This window comes from Phyllobates terribilis, unplaced genomic scaffold (genome assembly GCF_046119375.1).
Source record: "Phyllobates terribilis strain yellow unplaced genomic scaffold, ASM4611937v1 Scaffold_11__3_contigs__length_659146591, whole genome shotgun sequence".
In the NCBI taxonomy this organism is placed as follows: domain Eukaryota; kingdom Metazoa; phylum Chordata; class Amphibia; order Anura; family Dendrobatidae; genus Phyllobates; species Phyllobates terribilis.
Window position 1 is genome coordinate 572072778 of NW_027362771.1, and position 19159 is coordinate 572091936.

Genomic DNA, 19159 nt, shown 5'->3' on the forward strand with positions numbered 1-19159 from the left:
TTGGAGCTCCCCTTCCATCAATTGGTGATGTTTTGCTACTGAATGGAAAAGAGCTGTGACTCTCTAGCCAAGATGGTGGCAAAATCAGTTAAGGAAACATGGTACCAGTGCCCCATGTGAGAATCGAACTCATGACCTTCAGATTACGAGACTGACGCGCTACCTGCTGCGCTAACGAGGCAAAATGCACGTAATAATCTGCGGAAGTTGCTTGTGCAAAGCAGTACACCTCTTTTTTTTCATATTGTAAGTGAGCTGGCAGTACATCTTCTCCCATATGGTCTAGCGGTTAGGATTCCTGGTTTTCACCCAGGCGGCCCGAGTTCGACTACTGGTATGGGAACGCATCCTTTTCTGCACCGCTGCCAACATTCAAAAACTGACGTGTGTTTTTTAGTCAAACGTATTTCAAGTAGGATTTGTTTTTTTCAGGCAAAAATGCTGAACGCCCGCGTTTTGGCACTTCATTCTGACCCTTCACACAAGATTCAATTTGGATTCGTAGCTCAACTCATTCTCAACCACCCCTTTTTACACTAAAGTGTCAAGGGACTCAACAACTCATGGGTCCGGTAAGTTATTTGGATTCCCATTTCCTTTCTAATGGAAAAAGTTGTAGAATTGAATGGAAAAGTTCTAAGTTGGTGACAAAATCTCTCGAGAAAAGGAGGGAACAGTGCCCCGTGTGAGGCTCGAACTCACGACCTTCAGATTATGAGACTGACGCGCTACCTACTGCGCTAACGAGGCAAGCTGTACCTGCAGATCTGCAGAAGTTTATTGTGCATAGCAGAAAACTTTTTTTTTTCATAATGTCACTGAGACATTAGTGCATCTTTTCCCATATGGTCTAGCGGTTAGGATTCCTGGCTCTCACCCAGGTGGCCTGGGTTCGACTCCCGGTATGGGAATGCATCTTTATCTTAGCTACTGCCACCATTCAAAGACTGACACGTGTTTTTCAATCAAAAATGTTTCTGGTAGATTTTCACTTTGCAACAAAAATACTTAACATTGGCGATGCATTATGACTTTTGCAAAAGATTTCCTTTTGTTTCATAGCTTAAGCCTTTTTCAACTACACAGTTTTACACAAAAGTGTCAAGGGACTCAACAAGCCATGTGTCCTGTCTGTCATTAGGGCTCCCATGTTCTTTCTAATCGGAAACAGTTTAGAACTGAATTGGAAAGTTCAGAGTTAGTGACAAAATCTCTTGAGAAAAGGAGGATGCCACGTGTGAGCAAAAAACTCATGATCTTCAAATTATTCAACTGACGTGCCAAAAACCTTGACCATGTAGCGTGTTTCAGCTCTTGTAATGTTGATGTTTTGTATTCAAAGCAAAACACTCTTTTTTTTTTTTTTTTTTTTTTTTACACCTGTCTTGCTGTTTACTGTACTGCTTACACCATGTGGAGAAAGACTTAGTTAGTATTCCTGGTTGACTGGTTCGATTCCTGCTATGGGAGAGACTTTTTTTTGGGGACTAGTGTCCACATTCCAAAGCCAACACGTGCCTTGCAGACAGAATCAGTTTAGGTTGGAACTGCTCTTTGCAGCCAAAAATGCAGACCACCAGGTTTTTTGGATATTTATTTGCACAAAAGCTTATTTGATGTCATATCTCAAACCATTCATATCTCTCACTTTTAATTCCTGGGTGTTAAGGGACTCAACAAGCCTTTATCCCTGTTTGTCATTGGAGCTCCCCTTCCATCAATTGGTGATGTTTTGCTACTGAATGGAAAAGAGCTGTGACTCTCTAGCCAAGATGGTGGCAAAATCAGTTAAGGAAACATGGTACCAGTGCCCCATGTGAGAATCGAACTCATGACCTTCAGATTACGAGACTGACGCGCTACCTGCTGCGCTAACGAGGCAAAATGCACGTAATAATCTGCGGAAGTTGCTTGTGCAAAGCAGTACACCTCTTTTTTTTCATATTGTAAGTGAGCTGGCAGTACATCTTCTCCCATATGGTCTAGCGGTTAGGATTCCTGGTTTTCACCCAGGCGGCCCGAGTTCGACTACTGGTATGGGAACGCATCCTTTTCTGCACCGCTGCCAACATTCAAAAACTGACGTGTGTTTTTTAGTCAAACGTATTTCAAGTAGGATTTGTTTTTTTCAGGCAAAAATGCTGAACGCCCGCGTTTTGGCACTTCATTCTGACCCTTCACACAAGATTCAATTTGGATTCGTAGCTCAACTCATTCTCAACCACCCCTTTTTACACTAAAGTGTCAAGGGACTCAACAACTCATGGGTCCGGTAAGTTATTTGGATTCCCATTTCCTTTCTAATGGAAAAAGTTGTAGAATTGAATGGAAAAGTTCTAAGTTGGTGACAAAATCTCTCGAGAAAAGGAGGGAACAGTGCCCCGTGTGAGGCTCGAACTCACGACCTTCAGATTATGAGACTGACGCGCTACCTACTGCGCTAACGAGGCAAGCTGTACCTGCAGATCTGCAGAAGTTTATTGTGCATAGCAGAAAACTTTTTTTTTTCATAATGTCACTGAGACATTAGTGCATCTTTTCCCATATGGTCTAGCGGTTAGGATTCCTGGCTCTCACCCAGGTGGCCTGGGTTCGACTCCCGGTATGGGAATGCATCTTTATCTTAGCTACTGCCACCATTCAAAGACTGACACGTGTTTTTCAATCAAAAATGTTTCTGGTAGATTTTCACTTTGCAACAAAAATACTTAACATTGGCGATGCATTATGACTTTTGCAAAAGATTTCCTTTTGTTTCATAGCTTAAGCCTTTTTCAACTACACAGTTTTACACAAAAGTGTCAAGGGACTCAACAAGCCATGTGTCCTGTCTGTCATTAGGGCTCCCATGTTCTTTCTAATCGGAAACAGTTTAGAACTGAATTGGAAAGTTCAGAGTTAGTGACAAAATCTCTTGAGAAAAGGAGGATGCCACGTGTGAGCAAAAAACTCATGATCTTCAAATTATTCAACTGACGTGCCAAAAACCTTGACCATGTAGCGTGTTTCAGCTCTTGTAATGTTGATGTTTTGTATTCAAAGCAAAACACTCTTTTTTTTTTTTTTTTTTTTTTTTTACACCTGTCTTGCTGTTTACTGTACTGCTTACACCATGTGGAGAAAGACTTAGTTAGTATTCCTGGTTGACTGGTTCGATTCCTGCTATGGGAGAGACTTTTTTTTGGGGACTAGTGTCCACATTCCAAAGCCAACACGTGCCTTGCAGACAGAATCAGTTTAGGTTGGAACTGCTCTTTGCAGCCAAAAATGCAGACCACCAGGTTTTTTGGATATTTATTTGCACAAAAGCTTATTTGATGTCATATCTCAAACCATTCATATCTCTCACTTTTAATTCCTGGGTGTTAAGGGACTCAACAAGCCTTTATCCCTGTTTGTCATTGGAGCTCCCCTTCCATCAATTGGTGATGTTTTGCTACTGAATGGAAAAGAGCTGTGACTCTCTAGCCAAGATGGTGGCAAAATCAGTTAAGGAAACATGGTACCAGTGCCCCATGTGAGAATCGAACTCATGACCTTCAGATTACGAGACTGACGCGCTACCTGCTGCGCTAACGAGGCAAAATGCACGTAATAATCTGCGGAAGTTGCTTGTGCAAAGCAGTACACCTCTTTTTTTTCATATTGTAAGTGAGCTGGCAGTACATCTTCTCCCATATGGTCTAGCGGTTAGGATTCCTGGTTTTCACCCAGGCGGCCCGAGTTCGACTACTGGTATGGGAACGCATCCTTTTCTGCACCGCTGCCAACATTCAAAAACTGACGTGTGTTTTTTAGTCAAACGTATTTCAAGTAGGATTTGTTTTTTTCAGGCAAAAATGCTGAACGCCCGCGTTTTGGCACTTCATTCTGACCCTTCACACAAGATTCAATTTGGATTCGTAGCTCAACTCATTCTCAACCACCCCTTTTTACACTAAAGTGTCAAGGGACTCAACAACTCATGGGTCCGGTAAGTTATTTGGATTCCCATTTCCTTTCTAATGGAAAAAGTTGTAGAATTGAATGGAAAAGTTCTAAGTTGGTGACAAAATCTCTCGAGAAAAGGAGGGAACAGTGCCCCGTGTGAGGCTCGAACTCACGACCTTCAGATTATGAGACTGACGCGCTACCTACTGCGCTAACGAGGCAAGCTGTACCTGCAGATCTGCAGAAGTTTATTGTGCATAGCAGAAAACTTTTTTTTTTCATAATGTCACTGAGACATTAGTGCATCTTTTCCCATATGGTCTAGCGGTTAGGATTCCTGGCTCTCACCCAGGTGGCCTGGGTTCGACTCCCGGTATGGGAATGCATCTTTATCTTAGCTACTGCCACCATTCAAAGACTGACACGTGTTTTTCAATCAAAAATGTTTCTGGTAGATTTTCACTTTGCAACAAAAATACTTAACATTGGCGATGCATTATGACTTTTGCAAAAGATTTCCTTTTGTTTCATAGCTTAAGCCTTTTTCAACTACACAGTTTTACACAAAAGTGTCAAGGGACTCAACAAGCCATGTGTCCTGTCTGTCATTAGGGCTCCCATGTTCTTTCTAATCGGAAACAGTTTAGAACTGAATTGGAAAGTTCAGAGTTAGTGACAAAATCTCTTGAGAAAAGGAGGATGCCACGTGTGAGCAAAAAACTCATGATCTTCAAATTATTCAACTGACGTGCCAAAAACCTTGACCATGTAGCGTGTTTCAGCTCTTGTAATGTTGATGTTTTGTATTCAAAGCAAAACACTCTTTTTTTTTTTTTTTTTTTTTTTTTACACCTGTCTTGCTGTTTACTGTACTGCTTACACCATGTGGAGAAAGACTTAGTTAGTATTCCTGGTTGACTGGTTCGATTCCTGCTATGGGAGAGACTTTTTTTTGGGGACTAGTGTCCACATTCCAAAGCCAACACGTGCCTTGCAGACAGAATCAGTTTAGGTTGGAACTGCTCTTTGCAGCCAAAAATGCAGACCACCAGGTTTTTTGGATATTTATTTGCACAAAAGCTTATTTGATGTCATATCTCAAACCATTCATATCTCTCACTTTTAATTCCTGGGTGTTAAGGGACTCAACAAGCCTTTATCCCTGTTTGTCATTGGAGCTCCCCTTCCATCAATTGGTGATGTTTTGCTACTGAATGGAAAAGAGCTGTGACTCTCTAGCCAAGATGGTGGCAAAATCAGTTAAGGAAACATGGTACCAGTGCCCCATGTGAGAATCGAACTCATGACCTTCAGATTACGAGACTGACGCGCTACCTGCTGCGCTAACGAGGCAAAATGCACGTAATAATCTGCGGAAGTTGCTTGTGCAAAGCAGTACACCTCTTTTTTTTCATATTGTAAGTGAGCTGGCAGTACATCTTCTCCCATATGGTCTAGCGGTTAGGATTCCTGGTTTTCACCCAGGCGGCCCGAGTTCGACTACTGGTATGGGAACGCATCCTTTTCTGCACCGCTGCCAACATTCAAAAACTGACGTGTGTTTTTTAGTCAAACGTATTTCAAGTAGGATTTGTTTTTTTCAGGCAAAAATGCTGAACGCCCGCGTTTTGGCACTTCATTCTGACCCTTCACACAAGATTCAATTTGGATTCGTAGCTCAACTCATTCTCAACCACCCCTTTTTACACTAAAGTGTCAAGGGACTCAACAACTCATGGGTCCGGTAAGTTATTTGGATTCCCATTTCCTTTCTAATGGAAAAAGTTGTAGAATTGAATGGAAAAGTTCTAAGTTGGTGACAAAATCTCTCGAGAAAAGGAGGGAACAGTGCCCCGTGTGAGGCTCGAACTCACGACCTTCAGATTATGAGACTGACGCGCTACCTACTGCGCTAACGAGGCAAGCTGTACCTGCAGATCTGCAGAAGTTTATTGTGCATAGCAGAAAACTTTTTTTTTTCATAATGTCACTGAGACATTAGTGCATCTTTTCCCATATGGTCTAGCGGTTAGGATTCCTGGCTCTCACCCAGGTGGCCTGGGTTCGACTCCCGGTATGGGAATGCATCTTTATCTTAGCTACTGCCACCATTCAAAGACTGACACGTGTTTTTCAATCAAAAATGTTTCTGGTAGATTTTCACTTTGCAACAAAAATACTTAACATTGGCGATGCATTATGACTTTTGCAAAAGATTTCCTTTTGTTACATAGCTTAAGCCTTTTTCAACTACACAGTTTTACACAAAAGTGTCAAGGGACTCAACAAGCCATGTGTCCTGTCTGTCATTAGGGCTCCCATGTTCTTTCTAATCGGAAACAGTTTAGAACTGAATTGGAAAGTTCAGAGTTAGTGACAAAATCTCTTGAGAAAAGGAGGATGCCACGTGTGAGCAAAAAACTCATGATCTTCAAATTATTCAACTGACGTGCCAAAAACCTTGACCATGTAGCGTGTTTCAGCTCTTGTAATGTTGATGTTTTGTATTCAAAGCAAAACACTCTTTTTTTTTTTTTTTTTTTTTTTTTACACCTGTCTTGCTGTTTACTGTACTGCTTACACCATGTGGAGAAAGACTTAGTTAGTATTCCTGGTTGACTGGTTCGATTCCTGCTATGGGAGAGACTTTTTTTTGGGGACTAGTGTCCACATTCCAAAGCCAACACGTGCCTTGCAGACAGAATCAGTTTAGGTTGGAACTGCTCTTTGCAGCCAAAAATGCAGACCACCAGGTTTTTTGGATATTTATTTGCACAAAAGCTTATTTGATGTCATATCTCAAACCATTCATATCTCTCACTTTTAATTCCTGGGTGTTAAGGGACTCAACAAGCCTTTATCCCTGTTTGTCATTGGAGCTCCCCTTCCATCAATTGGTGATGTTTTGCTACTGAATGGAAAAGAGCTGTGACTCTCTAGCCAAGATGGTGGCAAAATCAGTTAAGGAAACATGGTACCAGTGCCCCATGTGAGAATCGAACTCATGACCTTCAGATTACGAGACTGACGCGCTACCTGCTGCGCTAACGAGGCAAAATGCACGTAATAATCTGCGGAAGTTGCTTGTGCAAAGCAGTACACCTCTTTTTTTTCATATTGTAAGTGAGCTGGCAGTACATCTTCTCCCATATGGTCTAGCGGTTAGGATTCCTGGTTTTCACCCAGGCGGCCCGAGTTCGACTACTGGTATGGGAACGCATCCTTTTCTGCACCGCTGCCAACATTCAAAAACTGACGTGTGTTTTTTAGTCAAACGTATTTCAAGTAGGATTTGTTTTTTTCAGGCAAAAATGCTGAACGCCCGCGTTTTGGCACTTCATTCTGACCCTTCACACAAGATTCAATTTGGATTCGTAGCTCAACTCATTCTCAACCACCCCTTTTTACACTAAAGTGTCAAGGGACTCAACAACTCATGGGTCCGGTAAGTTATTTGGATTCCCATTTCCTTTCTAATGGAAAAAGTTGTAGAATTGAATGGAAAAGTTCTAAGTTGGTGACAAAATCTCTCGAGAAAAGGAGGGAACAGTGCCCCGTGTGAGGCTCGAACTCACGACCTTCAGATTATGAGACTGACGCGCTACCTACTGCGCTAACGAGGCAAGCTGTACCTGCAGATCTGCAGAAGTTTATTGTGCATAGCAGAAAACTTTTTTTTTTCATAATGTCACTGAGACATTAGTGCATCTTTTCCCATATGGTCTAGCGGTTAGGATTCCTGGCTCTCACCCAGGTGGCCTGGGTTCGACTCCCGGTATGGGAATGCATCTTTATCTTAGCTACTGCCACCATTCAAAGACTGACACGTGTTTTTCAATCAAAAATGTTTCTGGTAGATTTTCACTTTGCAACAAAAATACTTAACATTGGCGATGCATTATGACTTTTGCAAAAGATTTCCTTTTGTTTCATAGCTTAAGCCTTTTTCAACTACACAGTTTTACACAAAAGTGTCAAGGGACTCAACAAGCCATGTGTCCTGTCTGTCATTAGGGCTCCCATGTTCTTTCTAATCGGAAACAGTTTAGAACTGAATTGGAAAGTTCAGAGTTAGTGACAAAATCTCTTGAGAAAAGGAGGATGCCACGTGTGAGCAAAAAACTCATGATCTTCAAATTATTCAACTGACGTGCCAAAAACCTTGACCATGTAGCGTGTTTCAGCTCTTGTAATGTTGATGTTTTGTATTCAAAGCAAAACACTCTTTTTTTTTTTTTTTTTTTTTTTTTACACCTGTCTTGCTGTTTACTGTACTGCTTACACCATGTGGAGAAAGACTTAGTTAGTATTCCTGGTTGACTGGTTCGATTCCTGCTATGGGAGAGACTTTTTTTTGGGGACTAGTGTCCACATTCCAAAGCCAACACGTGCCTTGCAGACAGAATCAGTTTAGGTTGGAACTGCTCTTTGCAGCCAAAAATGCAGACCACCAGGTTTTTTGGATATTTATTTGCACAAAAGCTTATTTGATGTCATATCTCAAACCATTCATATCTCTCACTTTTAATTCCTGGGTGTTAAGGGACTCAACAAGCCTTTATCCCTGTTTGTCATTGGAGCTCCCCTTCCATCAATTGGTGATGTTTTGCTACTGAATGGAAAAGAGCTGTGACTCTCTAGCCAAGATGGTGGCAAAATCAGTTAAGGAAACATGGTACCAGTGCCCCATGTGAGAATCGAACTCATGACCTTCAGATTACGAGACTGACGCGCTACCTGCTGCGCTAACGAGGCAAAATGCACGTAATAATCTGCGGAAGTTGCTTGTGCAAAGCAGTACACCTCTTTTTTTTCATATTGTAAGTGAGCTGGCAGTACATCTTCTCCCATATGGTCTAGCGGTTAGGATTCCTGGTTTTCACCCAGGCGGCCCGAGTTCGACTACTGGTATGGGAACGCATCCTTTTCTGCACCGCTGCCAACATTCAAAAACTGACGTGTGTTTTTTAGTCAAACGTATTTCAAGTAGGATTTGTTTTTTTCAGGCAAAAATGCTGAACGCCCGCGTTTTGGCACTTCATTCTGACCCTTCACACAAGATTCAATTTGGATTCGTAGCTCAACTCATTCTCAACCACCCCTTTTTACACTAAAGTGTCAAGGGACTCAACAACTCATGGGTCCGGTAAGTTATTTGGATTCCCATTTCCTTTCTAATGGAAAAAGTTGTAGAATTGAATGGAAAAGTTCTAAGTTGGTGACAAAATCTCTCGAGAAAAGGAGGGAACAGTGCCCCGTGTGAGGCTCGAACTCACGACCTTCAGATTATGAGACTGACGCGCTACCTACTGCGCTAACGAGGCAAGCTGTACCTGCAGATCTGCAGAAGTTTATTGTGCATAGCAGAAAACTTTTTTTTTTCATAATGTCACTGAGACATTAGTGCATCTTTTCCCATATGGTCTAGCGGTTAGGATTCCTGGCTCTCACCCAGGTGGCCTGGGTTCGACTCCCGGTATGGGAATGCATCTTTATCTTAGCTACTGCCACCATTCAAAGACTGACACGTGTTTTTCAATCAAAAATGTTTCTGGTAGATTTTCACTTTGCAACAAAAATACTTAACATTGGCGATGCATTATGACTTTTGCAAAAGATTTCCTTTTGTTTCATAGCTTAAGCCTTTTTCAACTACACAGTTTTACACAAAAGTGTCAAGGGACTCAACAAGCCATGTGTCCTGTCTGTCATTAGGGCTCCCATGTTCTTTCTAATCGGAAACAGTTTAGAACTGAATTGGAAAGTTCAGAGTTAGTGACAAAATCTCTTGAGAAAAGGAGGATGCCACGTGTGAGCAAAAAACTCATGATCTTCAAATTATTCAACTGACGTGCCAAAAACCTTGACCATGTAGCGTGTTTCAGCTCTTGTAATGTTGATGTTTTGTATTCAAAGCAAAACACTCTTTTTTTTTTTTTTTTTTTTTTTTACACCTGTCTTGCTGTTTACTGTACTGCTTACACCATGTGGAGAAAGACTTAGTTAGTATTCCTGGTTGACTGGTTCGATTCCTGCTATGGGAGAGACTTTTTTTTGGGGACTAGTGTCCACATTCCAAAGCCAACACGTGCCTTGCAGACAGAATCAGTTTAGGTTGGAACTGCTCTTTGCAGCCAAAAATGCAGACCACCAGGTTTTTTGGATATTTATTTGCACAAAAGCTTATTTGATGTCATATCTCAAACCATTCATATCTCTCACTTTTAATTCCTGGGTGTTAAGGGACTCAACAAGCCTTTATCCCTGTTTGTCATTGGAGCTCCCCTTCCATCAATTGGTGATGTTTTGCTACTGAATGGAAAAGAGCTGTGACTCTCTAGCCAAGATGGTGGCAAAATCAGTTAAGGAAACATGGTACCAGTGCCCCATGTGAGAATCGAACTCATGACCTTCAGATTACGAGACTGACGCGCTACCTGCTGCGCTAACGAGGCAAAATGCACGTAATAATCTGCGGAAGTTGCTTGTGCAAAGCAGTACACCTCTTTTTTTTCATATTGTAAGTGAGCTGGCAGTACATCTTCTCCCATATGGTCTAGCGGTTAGGATTCCTGGTTTTCACCCAGGCGGCCCGAGTTCGACTACTGGTATGGGAACGCATCCTTTTCTGCACCGCTGCCAACATTCAAAAACTGACGTGTGTTTTTTAGTCAAACGTATTTCAAGTAGGATTTGTTTTTTTCAGGCAAAAATGCTGAACGCCCGCGTTTTGGCACTTCATTCTGACCCTTCACACAAGATTCAATTTGGATTCGTAGCTCAACTCATTCTCAACCACCCCTTTTTACACTAAAGTGTCAAGGGACTCAACAACTCATGGGTCCGGTAAGTTATTTGGATTCCCATTTCCTTTCTAATGGAAAAAGTTGTAGAATTGAATGGAAAAGTTCTAAGTTGGTGACAAAATCTCTCGAGAAAAGGAGGGAACAGTGCCCCGTGTGAGGCTCGAACTCACGACCTTCAGATTATGAGACTGACGCGCTACCTACTGCGCTAACGAGGCAAGCTGTACCTGCAGATCTGCAGAAGTTTATTGTGCATAGCAGAAAACTTTTTTTTTTCATAATGTCACTGAGACATTAGTGCATCTTTTCCCATATGGTCTAGCGGTTAGGATTCCTGGCTCTCACCCAGGTGGCCTGGGTTCGACTCCCGGTATGGGAATGCATCTTTATCTTAGCTACTGCCACCATTCAAAGACTGACACGTGTTTTTCAATCAAAAATGTTTCTGGTAGATTTTCACTTTGCAACAAAAATACTTAACATTGGCGATGCATTATGACTTTTGCAAAAGATTTCCTTTTGTTTCATAGCTTAAGCCTTTTTCAACTACACAGTTTTACACAAAAGTGTCAAGGGACTCAACAAGCCATGTGTCCTGTCTGTCATTAGGGCTCCCATGTTCTTTCTAATCGGAAACAGTTTAGAACTGAATTGGAAAGTTCAGAGTTAGTGACAAAATCTCTTGAGAAAAGGAGGATGCCACGTGTGAGCAAAAAACTCATGATCTTCAAATTATTCAACTGACGTGCCAAAAACCTTGACCATGTAGCGTGTTTCAGCTCTTGTAATGTTGATGTTTTGTATTCAAAGCAAAACACTCTTTTTTTTTTTTTTTTTTTTTTTTTACACCTGTCTTGCTGTTTACTGTACTGCTTACACCATGTGGAGAAAGACTTAGTTAGTATTCCTGGTTGACTGGTTCGATTCCTGCTATGGGAGAGACTTTTTTTTGGGGACTAGTGTCCACATTCCAAAGCCAACACGTGCCTTGCAGACAGAATCAGTTTAGGTTGGAACTGCTCTTTGCAGCCAAAAATGCAGACCACCAGGTTTTTTGGATATTTATTTGCACAAAAGCTTATTTGATGTCATATCTCAAACCATTCATATCTCTCACTTTTAATTCCTGGGTGTTAAGGGACTCAACAAGCCTTTATCCCTGTTTGTCATTGGAGCTCCCCTTCCATCAATTGGTGATGTTTTGCTACTGAATGGAAAAGAGCTGTGACTCTCTAGCCAAGATGGTGGCAAAATCAGTTAAGGAAACATGGTACCAGTGCCCCATGTGAGAATCGAACTCATGACCTTCAGATTACGAGACTGACGCGCTACCTGCTGCGCTAACGAGGCAAAATGCACGTAATAATCTGCGGAAGTTGCTTGTGCAAAGCAGTACACCTCTTTTTTTTCATATTGTAAGTGAGCTGGCAGTACATCTTCTCCCATATGGTCTAGCGGTTAGGATTCCTGGTTTTCACCCAGGCGGCCCGAGTTCGACTACTGGTATGGGAACGCATCCTTTTCTGCACCGCTGCCAACATTCAAAAACTGACGTGTGTTTTTTAGTCAAACGTATTTCAAGTAGGATTTGTTTTTTTCAGGCAAAAATGCTGAACGCCCGCGTTTTGGCACTTCATTCTGACCCTTCACACAAGATTCAATTTGGATTCGTAGCTCAACTCATTCTCAACCACCCCTTTTTACACTAAAGTGTCAAGGGACTCAACAACTCATGGGTCCGGTAAGTTATTTGGATTCCCATTTCCTTTCTAATGGAAAAAGTTGTAGAATTGAATGGAAAAGTTCTAAGTTGGTGACAAAATCTCTCGAGAAAAGGAGGGAACAGTGCCCCGTGTGAGGCTCGAACTCACGACCTTCAGATTATGAGACTGACGCGCTACCTACTGCGCTAACGAGGCAAGCTGTACCTGCAGATCTGCAGAAGTTTATTGTGCATAGCAGAAAACTTTTTTTTTTCATAATGTCACTGAGACATTAGTGCATCTTTTCCCATATGGTCTAGCGGTTAGGATTCCTGGCTCTCACCCAGGTGGCCTGGGTTCGACTCCCGGTATGGGAATGCATCTTTATCTTAGCTACTGCCACCATTCAAAGACTGACACGTGTTTTTCAATCAAAAATGTTTCTGGTAGATTTTCACTTTGCAACAAAAATACTTAACATTGGCGATGCATTATGACTTTTGCAAAAGATTTCCTTTTGTTACATAGCTTAAGCCTTTTTCAACTACACAGTTTTACACAAAAGTGTCAAGGGACTCAACAAGCCATGTGTCCTGTCTGTCATTAGGGCTCCCATGTTCTTTCTAATCGGAAACAGTTTAGAACTGAATTGGAAAGTTCAGAGTTAGTGACAAAATCTCTTGAGAAAAGGAGGATGCCACGTGTGAGCAAAAAACTCATGATCTTCAAATTATTCAACTGACGTGCCAAAAACCTTGACCATGTAGCGTGTTTCAGCTCTTGTAATGTTGATGTTTTGTATTCAAAGCAAAACACTCTTTTTTTTTTTTTTTTTTTTTTTTTACACCTGTCTTGCTGTTTACTGTACTGCTTACACCATGTGGAGAAAGACTTAGTTAGTATTCCTGGTTGACTGGTTCGATTCCTGCTATGGGAGAGACTTTTTTTTGGGGACTAGTGTCCACATTCCAAAGCCAACACGTGCCTTGCAGACAGAATCAGTTTAGGTTGGAACTGCTCTTTGCAGCCAAAAATGCAGACCACCAGGTTTTTTGGATATTTATTTGCACAAAAGCTTATTTGATGTCATATCTCAAACCATTCATATCTCTCACTTTTAATTCCTGGGTGTTAAGGGACTCAACAAGCCTTTATCCCTGTTTGTCATTGGAGCTCCCCTTCCATCAATTGGTGATGTTTTGCTACTGAATGGAAAAGAGCTGTGACTCTCTAGCCAAGATGGTGGCAAAATCAGTTAAGGAAACATGGTACCAGTGCCCCATGTGAGAATCGAACTCATGACCTTCAGATTACGAGACTGACGCGCTACCTGCTGCGCTAACGAGGCAAAATGCACGTAATAATCTGCGGAAGTTGCTTGTGCAAAGCAGTACACCTCTTTTTTTTCATATTGTAAGTGAGCTGGCAGTACATCTTCTCCCATATGGTCTAGCGGTTAGGATTCCTGGTTTTCACCCAGGCGGCCCGAGTTCGACTACTGGTATGGGAACGCATCCTTTTCTGCACCGCTGCCAACATTCAAAAACTGACGTGTGTTTTTTAGTCAAACGTATTTCAAGTAGGATTTGTTTTTTTCAGGCAAAAATGCTGAACGCCCGCGTTTTGGCACTTCATTCTGACCCTTCACACAAGATTCAATTTGGATTCGTAGCTCAACTCATTCTCAACCACCCCTTTTTACACTAAAGTGTCAAGGGACTCAACAACTCATGGGTCCGGTAAGTTATTTGGATTCCCATTTCCTTTCTAATGGAAAAAGTTGTAGAATTGAATGGAAAAGTTCTAAGTTGGTGACAAAATCTCTCGAGAAAAGGAGGGAACAGTGCCCCGTGTGAGGCTCGAACTCACGACCTTCAGATTATGAGACTGACGCGCTACCTACTGCGCTAACGAGGCAAGCTGTACCTGCAGATCTGCAGAAGTTTATTGTGCATAGCAGAAAACTTTTTTTTTTCATAATGTCACTGAGACATTAGTGCATCTTTTCCCATATGGTCTAGCGGTTAGGATTCCTGGCTCTCACCCAGGTGGCCTGGGTTCGACTCCCGGTATGGGAATGCATCTTTATCTTAGCTACTGCCACCATTCAAAGACTGACACGTGTTTTTCAATCAAAAATGTTTCTGGTAGATTTTCACTTTGCAACAAAAATACTTAACATTGGCGATGCATTATGACTTTTGCAAAAGATTTCCTTTTGTTTCATAGCTTAAGCCTTTTTCAACTACACAGTTTTACACAAAAGTGTCAAGGGACTCAACAAGCCATGTGTCCTGTCTGTCATTAGGGCTCCCATGTTCTTTCTAATCGGAAACAGTTTAGAACTGAATTGGAAAGTTCAGAGTTAGTGACAAAATCTCTTGAGAAAAGGAGGATGCCACGTGTGAGCAAAAAACTCATGATCTTCAAATTATTCAACTGACGTGCCAAAAACCTTGACCATGTAGCGTGTTTCAGCTCTTGTAATGTTGATGTTTTGTATTCAAAGCAAAACACTCTTTTTTTTTTTTTTTTTTTTTTTTTACACCTGTCTTGCTGTTTACTGTACTGCTTACACCATGTGGAGAAAGACTTAGTTAGTATTCCTGGTTGACTGGTTCGATTCCTGCTATGGGAGAGACTTTTTTTTGGGGACTAGTGTCCACATTCCAAAGCCAACACGTGCCTTGCAGACAGAATCAGTTTAGGTTGGAACTGCTCTTTGCAGCCAAAAATGCAGACCACCAGGTTTTTTGGATATTTATTTGCACAAAAGCTTATTTGATGTCATATCTCAAACCATTCATATCTCTCACTTTTAATTCCTGGGTGTTAAGGGACTCAACAAGCCTTTATCCCTGTTTGTCATTGGAGCTCCCCTTCCATCAATTGGTGATGTTTTGCTACTGAATGGAAAAGAGCTGTGACTCTCTAGCCAAGATGGTGGCAAAATCAGTTAAGGAAACATGGTACCAGTGCCCCATGTGAGAATCGAACTCATGACCTTCAGATTACGAGACTGACGCGCTACCTGCTGCGCTAACGAGGCAAAATGCACGTAATAATCTGCGGAAGTTGCTTGTGCAAAGCAGTACACCTCTTTTTTTTCATATTGTAAGTGAGCTGGCAGTACATCTTCTCCCATATGGTCTAGCGGTTAGGATTCCTGGTTTTCACCCAGGCGGCCCGAGTTCGACTACTGGTATGGGAACGCATCCTTTTCTGCACCGCTGCCAACATTCAAAAACTGACGTGTGTTTTTTAGTCAAACGTATTTCAAGTAGGATTTGTTTTTTTCAGGCAAAAATGCTGAACGCCCGCGTTTTGGCACTTCATTCTGACCCTTCACACAAGATTCAATTTGGATTCGTAGCTCAACTCATTCTCAACCACCCCTTTTTACACTAAAGTGTCAAGGGACTCAACAACTCATGGGTCCGGTAAGTTATTTGGATTCCCATTTCCTTTCTAATGGAAAAAGTTGTAGAATTGAATGGAAAAGTTCTAAGTTGGTGACAAAATCTCTCGAGAAAAGGAGGGAACAGTGCCCCGTGTGAGGCTCGAACTCACGACCTTCAGATTATGAGACTGACGCGCTACCTACTGCGCTAACGAGGCAAGCTGTACCTGCAGATCTGCAGAAGTTTATTGTGCATAGCAGAAAACTTTTTTTTTTCATAATGTCACTGAGACATTAGTGCATCTTTTCCCATATGGTCTAGCGGTTAGGATTCCTGGCTCTCACCCAGGTGGCCTGGGTTCGACTCCCGGTATGGGAATGCATCTTTATCTTAGCTACTGCCACCATTCAAAGACTGACACGTGTTTTTCAATCAAAAATGTTTCTGGTAGATTTTCACTTTGCAACAAAAATACTTAACATTGGTGATGCATTATGACTTTTGCAAAAGATTTCCTTTTGTTTCATAGCTTAAGCCTTTTTCAACTACACAGTTTTACACAAAAGTGTCAAGGGACTCAACAAGCCATGTGTCCTGTCTGTCATTAGGGCTCCCATGTTCTTTCTAATCGGAAACAGTTTAGAACTGAATTGGAAAGTTCAGAGTTAGTGACAAAATCTCTTGAGAAAAGGAGGATGCCACGTGTGAGCAAAAAACTCATGATCTTCAAATTATTCAACTGACGTGCCAAAAACCTTGACCATGTAGCGTGTTTCAGCTCTTGTAATGTTGATGTTTTGTATTCAAAGCAAAACACTCTTTTTTTTTTTTTTTTTTTTTTTTTTACACCTGTCTTGCTGTTTACTGTACTGCTTACACCATGTGGAGAAAGACTTAGTTAGTATTCCTGGTTGACTGGTTCGATTCCTGCTATGGGAGAGACTTTTTTTTGGGGACTAGTGTCCACATTCCAAAGCCAACACGTGCCTTGCAGACAGAATCAGTTTAGGTTGGAACTGCTCTTTGCAGCCAAAAATGCAGACCACCAGGTTTTTTGGATATTTATTTGCACAAAAGCTTATTTGATGTCATATCTCAAACCATTCATATCTCTCACTTTTAATTCCTGGGTGTTAAGGGACTCAACAAGCCTTTATCCCTGTTTGTCATTGGAGCTCCCCTTCCATCAATTGGTGATGTTTTGCTACTGAATGGAAAAGAGCTGTGACTCTCTAGCCAAGATGGTGGCAAAATCAGTTAAGGAAACATGGTACCAGTGCCCCATGTGAGAATCGAACTCATGACCTTCAGATTACGAGACTGACGCGCTACCTGCTGCGCTAACGAGGCAAAATGCACGTAATAATCTGCGGAAGTTGCTTGTGCAAAGCAGTACACCTCTTTTTTTTCATATTGTAAGTGAGCTGGCAGTACATCTTCTCCCATATGGTCTAGCGGTTAGGATTCCTGGTTTTCACCCAGGCGGCCTGAGTTCGACTACTGGTATGGGAACGCATCCTTTTCTGCACCGCTGCCAACATTCAAAAACTGACGCGTGTTTTTTAGTCAAACGTATTTCAAGTAGGATTTGTTTTTTTCAGGCAAAAATGCTGAACGCCCGCGTTTTGGCACTTCATTCTGACCCTTCACACAAGATTCAATTTGGATTCGTAGCTCAACTCATTCTCAACCACCCCTTTTTACTCTAAAGTGTCAAGGGACTCAACAACTCATGGGTCCGGTAAGTTATTTGGATTCCCATTTCCTTTCTAATGGAAAAAGTTGTAGAATTGAATGGAAAAGTTCTAAGTTGGTGACAAAATCTCTCGAGAAAAGGAGGGAACAGTGCCCCGTGTGAGGCTCGAACTCACGACCTTCAGATTATGAGACTGACGCGCTACCTACTGCGTTAACGAGGCAAGCTGTACCTGCAGATCTGCAGAAGTTTATTGTGCATAGCAGAAAACTTTTTTTTTTCATAATGTCACTGAGACATTAGTGCATCTTTTCCCATATGGTCTAGCGGTTAGGATTCCTGGCTCTCACCCAGGTGGCCTGGGTTCGACTCCCGGTATGGGAATGCATCTTTATCTTAGCTACTGCCACCATTCAAAGACTGACACGTGTTTTTCAATCAAAAATGTTTCTGGTAGATTTTCACTTTGCAACAAAAATACTTAACATTGGCGATGCATTATGACTTTTGCAAAAGATTTCCTTTTGTTTCATAGCTTAAGCCTTTTTCAACTACACAGTTTTACACAAAAGTGTCAAGGGACTCAACAAGCCATGTGTCCTGTCTGTCATTAGGGCTCCCATGTTCTTTCTAATCGGAAACAGTTTAGAACTGAATTGGAAAGTTCAGAGTTAGTGACAAAATCTCTTGAGAAAAGGAGGATGCCACGTGTGAGCAAAAAACTCATGATCTTCAAATTATTCAACTGACGTGCCAAAAACCTTGACCATGTAGCGTGTTTCAGCTCTTGTAATGTTGATGTTTTGTATTCAAAGCAAAACACTCTTTTTTTTTTTTTTTTTTTTTTTTTACACCTGTCTTGCTGTTTACTGTACTGCTTACACCATGTGGAGAAAGACTTAGTTAGTATTCCTGGTTGACTGGTTCGATTCCTGCTATGGGAGAGACTTTTTTTTGGGGACTAGTGTCCACATTCCAAAGCCAACACGTGCCTTGCAGACAGAATCAGTTTAGGTTGGAACTGCTCTTTGCAGCCAAAAATGCAGACCACCAGGTTTTTTGGATATTTATTTGCACAAAAGCTTATTTGATGTCATATCTCAAACCATTCATATCTCTCACTTTTAATTCCTGGGTGTTAAGGGACTCAACAAGCCTTTATCCCTGTTTGTCATTGGAGCTCCCCTTCCATCAATTGGTGATGTTTTGCTACTGAATGGAAAAGAGCTGTGACTCTCTAGCCAAGATGGTGGCAAAATCAGTTAAGGAAACATGGTACCAGTGCCCCATGTGAGAATCGAACTCATGACCTTCAGATTACGAGACTGACGCGCTACCTGCTGCGCTAACGAGGCAAAATGCACGTAATAATCTGCGGAAGTTGCTTGTGCAAAGCAGTACACCTCTTTTTATTCATATTGTAAGTGAGCTGGCAGTACATCTTCTCCCATATGGTCTAGCGGTTAGGATTCCTGGTTTTCACCCAGGCGGCCCGAGTTCGACTACTGGTATGGGAACGCATCCTTTTCTGCACCGCTGCCAACATTCAAAAACTGACGTGTGTTTTTTAGTCAAACGTATTTCAAGTAGGATTTGTTTTTTTCAGGCAAAAATGCTGAACGC

The 19159-nt window shown here is 41.8% G+C and overlaps 10 non-coding genes across 10 annotated transcripts; all 10 read right to left on the reverse strand.

The window, feature by feature from the left end:
• Positions 1 to 677: 677 nt before the first annotated feature.
• On the reverse strand, positions 678 to 750 carry TRNAM-CAU (transfer RNA methionine (anticodon CAU)). Its single transcript has one exon. It is a non-coding gene; the product is annotated as a tRNA-Met (tRNA).
• A 1627-nt stretch (positions 751 to 2377) lies between these two features.
• TRNAM-CAU (transfer RNA methionine (anticodon CAU)) lies at positions 2378 to 2450 on the reverse strand. Its single transcript has one exon. It is a non-coding gene; the product is annotated as a tRNA-Met (tRNA).
• A 1628-nt stretch (positions 2451 to 4078) lies between these two features.
• Positions 4079 to 4151, reverse strand: TRNAM-CAU (transfer RNA methionine (anticodon CAU)). The gene has a single exon. It is a non-coding gene; the product is annotated as a tRNA-Met (tRNA).
• A 1628-nt stretch (positions 4152 to 5779) lies between these two features.
• On the reverse strand, positions 5780 to 5852 carry TRNAM-CAU (transfer RNA methionine (anticodon CAU)). The gene has a single exon. It is a non-coding gene; the product is annotated as a tRNA-Met (tRNA).
• Positions 5853 to 7480: 1628 nt separating this feature from the next.
• Positions 7481 to 7553, reverse strand: TRNAM-CAU (transfer RNA methionine (anticodon CAU)). Its single transcript has one exon. It is a non-coding gene; the product is annotated as a tRNA-Met (tRNA).
• Positions 7554 to 9181: 1628 nt separating this feature from the next.
• TRNAM-CAU (transfer RNA methionine (anticodon CAU)) lies at positions 9182 to 9254 on the reverse strand. Its single transcript has one exon. It is a non-coding gene; the product is annotated as a tRNA-Met (tRNA).
• Positions 9255 to 10881: 1627 nt separating this feature from the next.
• Positions 10882 to 10954, reverse strand: TRNAM-CAU (transfer RNA methionine (anticodon CAU)). Its single transcript has one exon. It is a non-coding gene; the product is annotated as a tRNA-Met (tRNA).
• A 1628-nt stretch (positions 10955 to 12582) lies between these two features.
• On the reverse strand, positions 12583 to 12655 carry TRNAM-CAU (transfer RNA methionine (anticodon CAU)). Its single transcript has one exon. It is a non-coding gene; the product is annotated as a tRNA-Met (tRNA).
• Positions 12656 to 14283: 1628 nt separating this feature from the next.
• TRNAM-CAU (transfer RNA methionine (anticodon CAU)) lies at positions 14284 to 14356 on the reverse strand. The gene has a single exon. It is a non-coding gene; the product is annotated as a tRNA-Met (tRNA).
• Positions 14357 to 15984: 1628 nt separating this feature from the next.
• Positions 15985 to 16057, reverse strand: TRNAM-CAU (transfer RNA methionine (anticodon CAU)). Its single transcript has one exon. It is a non-coding gene; the product is annotated as a tRNA-Met (tRNA).
• Between the last annotated feature and the right edge of the window lie 3102 nt (positions 16058 to 19159).